The 3,469-nt window shown below is 46.5% G+C and overlaps 1 long non-coding RNA gene across 1 annotated transcript; it reads left to right on the top strand.

Annotated features, from left to right (window-relative positions):
* The first annotated feature begins 219 nt into the window (after window positions 1-219).
* On the top strand, window positions 220-2,840 carry LOC121350983. Its single transcript, XR_005954741.1, has 3 exons — window positions 220-351; window positions 1,261-1,411; window positions 2,001-2,840. It is a non-coding gene; the product is annotated as an uncharacterized LOC121350983 (long non-coding RNA).
* Window positions 2,841-3,469: the final 629 nt, after the last annotated feature.

Genomic DNA, 3,469 nt, shown 5'->3' with positions numbered 1-3,469 from the left:
GTGTAAATCAGCTGAAGGCAGCAGGATTTGCCCCTGCTCTGCAGAGCCCTGGGTATGCGTGCACATGTGAGTAATCCCGTTGGAATCAAGGACTTGCAGGAGGAGCGGGCACATGAGTAATGTTTTGTAGATACAAGGGCTGGAATCTAGGCCACATGGCTCAGGACAAAGAGACATGTCAGTTCTGCATAAATAACACAGGCACTCGGCTTCCAAACTTCAACCTACTTAGCAAGTGCCAGAGTCACTCTTTCCATCCCACGTCTCGGGAAGCAGGACCAGGACAGCAGGGTGACCTTCGCAGGAGCTCGGCTGAGCCCAGGGACTGGGTGCTGCTGGCACCCAGGAGAGGTGGGTGCACTGCAGCCAGCGTGCTCTGATGGGGCAGGGAATGGGATCTCACTGTGCAAGGGCTGTGCTTTGTGCCATGATCTTACTGGGAACAAAAGCCTGTGCAGCGTGCTGTAGGTACCATCCCTGCTGCAGGGGAATTTGGACCATAGCAGGAGGAAATAGCCTCTGTTTCTCCTCCAAACACTTTCCCTCTGTACAGCAATCAACTCCTAAAGCCTCGATGAAACAGGGTTAAATAACAATCAAAGGAGAGAGCCAGGGTGACAGACCACCCAGGTCAGGGTGCATTTGCAGGCATGCATTGCTCCATGCAGTGTAAGACTTCTCTTAGCCACTTCTGGGAGATTTTACCATAGGAATATGACTAACACAACACTTGGCAAGGCAAAGACTAATAGTGTGATTGTTCTGTCGGCTTCTTCCCTTCTTGAGTAATATCGTGCTGAGCAGTGTTTGAGTGAGCGATCTGAAAGGCCTTTTCATTATTGTATCGAAAACTCCTCTGACTGCAGATCTCTTAATCAAAGGACTTTTATGTAAAGTCACATTTTTTCCAAAACCAGAAAAGTTCAGGCTCAGAGCATAAACATTAGACTCATTATTTAGAAATAGCAAGTAAGTCCTTTGGGTTCTGGTATCAGATCAAAGCTAAAAAATTAAATTGCTTCAGAAAAAAAAAATTAGTTCATTTTGGGAATCAGCATATTTCTTGTTTGCTTTTTCATTATGGAGCTAAAAAAAGGAATAGTGAGATTCTGTCGGTGGTTTTCAAGTGTTTTCCAAAACTGGATGGATGCTGCATGCTAAGTACTTCCACAGTCTGTGGAGGCAGAAAATATTTTGTTGACATGACAATAAAAACATTCTGCAGACTTATCGAATTATTTTCTCCGTCACCATCCACAGCCACAAGAAAGCAGCATGATCCCCACACTGCCATGGAACAGAAACCTGCTCTCAGCTGGCATTGCCTTTGAAATGAAGTGCTGGAATTCCGAACACATGGAGGAAGAGATTTCTGTGTGGGTTGTGGGTGAGACCTGGGAAGAGGCCTCAGGTCAGCAGTGTCCCCCACCAACACATGGTCTGACCATGTTGTCCCAAAGAAATCACTCCTTTTGGGACTGCCTGGTGGTAACCACTTTACTAATGGTGGTTTGGGCAAAGAAAATTAGTTTATTATTGCTAATGGGTTCAGCACCACTGTTCTGGTGTCCAGTGCTGTCCATCTTCCTCCAGCCCCACCCACACTTCTGTTTCCTCCTTGCTTGTGGCCCTCACCTGGTTTTTAGGTTGTGGACACACAAGTGATGGAATTGGCCCTTGGCACAGGTGCAGGATGGAGATGGGGGTGGTGGAGAGCCATTTCCCACAGATCAGGCACTGCCAAGGCAGACACTCTCTCCATCCAAGAAAAATCCCACTCTGGAAACAGCTGCTGCTAACAGCAACTCCCACCCTCCTGGTGGAGGTGGATGCTGAGTCCATGGTGCTGTCTGCCCTGCTGACCATGTGATATCCCAAGAGAGAGGGAGCAAGGGGAGATGCCAGACTAATATTTGGGATTGCTTTACTATATTTTTCCCTTCCGAATTTTTTCCCTAGCATCCCTTACGTAATGTAATGTAATTCTTGTAATTCTCAAGGCAAATGTGACCAACCTGAATTCCTGCTGATTTTGTGAACTCTGCAAGTGCCTCAGAGAGAGGTGGGACTCTCAAGAAGTACGGAGGAGAGCAGGCTGCTGAGGGCTGAGGAATGGCAGCAATGCCCACATGTTTTCTGTTTGTGACACCGTGGCTGATGGGAATCATTTAATCACACAGCGAGACCAGTTCACTCTACCTTTACACGAGTCCTTAAGATGTTTCCCTTATCTCTGACTTTCTGCAGACGGCTGGGGTTTTCCCTGCCTGGTTCCTCTGTCACCTACAGATGGCTTTCAGTGCTTAATCCTTGGGAAATGTGAGTTTCTCCATAACTCAGCCACAGTTTCCCTGCTTGGCTGTCACACAGTGTTTCATCTTTTCACTTCTCAGTCCGCATCTGTACAAAGAGGTCAGTAATGAGAGGAAAACAAGCATAGCAGGGCCAGATACACACAGATCCCCAAGTGTTGAGGGGCCATATAATTTCTTAAATGAATTGGTCACATGATACTCATGATGCTCTTTTTTTTCCTTTTTCCTCCTTTACTGGGTAATTGAAACTTCATAGACATTAAGAATCTGAAACATGCGTAACAGTTCTTTATGTACAAACAGCTTTTTCTCTGCAAACTGAGGGGTTTGTGGGGAAGAGAGTTCTGTGAACACTGGAGCGAGCAAGCACCTGTTTCCCACAAGTGTTACAATTCCCACAACTGGCAGGAACAGTTGATGTTCAGGGTATAAATGCAAATTTTCCATCTCTACATCACAGGATTATCTGCGTTGTCCCCAGTTAAACCTCCTCACTGAATATATAATTAAATCTTTCCAAATGACCATGCCCTGCTCCCTTTAGTAAGTTCTGCCTTCATCTGGACAAACTTCTGCCCAAGTCTTTCTATTTCCTATAGGCTCAACACTTGAAGACCTCAATTAATCTCCTAGACTAGGAGGTCTCCAGCTAGAGGAGACAGGAGGCCCAAGAACATGGGTGGGTGAGTTGGTCCCCTGGGTCTTATTGAAAGGGAGACGCATGGCCATCAGATTGGCACCATGCCAATGGAAAGGTCCCTGCTGAAGCCAGGGTGTGTAATTCGACCTTGTAAATTCAGTAACATGGGAAGCAATTACACAGAAATCCAAACTCCAGCAGGCAAGGCTGCACTCTGCTGCACTTGGGCGAACAACACGCAGTGAAGGTCGGGATTGAGCTGATGCTGAGCTGGCAGCAGTCCTCAGTCCTCTGGAATTCATGTCCTGTCTTCAAAAAGGAGGAATAATATATAAAAAATTATTCTGGCCACCCAGTTCCATGCTGCCACTCAACCCCAACCCATTATTTGGGAAATTGCTACTTGAGGAAGGAAAAGATAAATCAGTGCACATTGGAAAAACAACTTGAAACTCTGGCTCAAGGCAGGGAATCAGAGGAGAGCAGGCTCCAGACTTTTCTGCTAGCTTAGTAA

The sequence above is a fragment of the Pyrgilauda ruficollis genome, unplaced genomic scaffold, assembly GCF_017590135.1.
Source record: "Pyrgilauda ruficollis isolate IOZ18807 unplaced genomic scaffold, ASM1759013v1 scaffold16, whole genome shotgun sequence".
NCBI lineage: Eukaryota > Metazoa > Chordata > Aves > Passeriformes > Passeridae > Pyrgilauda > Pyrgilauda ruficollis.
Note: the sequence above shows the minus strand (reverse complement) of the source record. Positions and strands in the feature narration are given on the sequence as shown.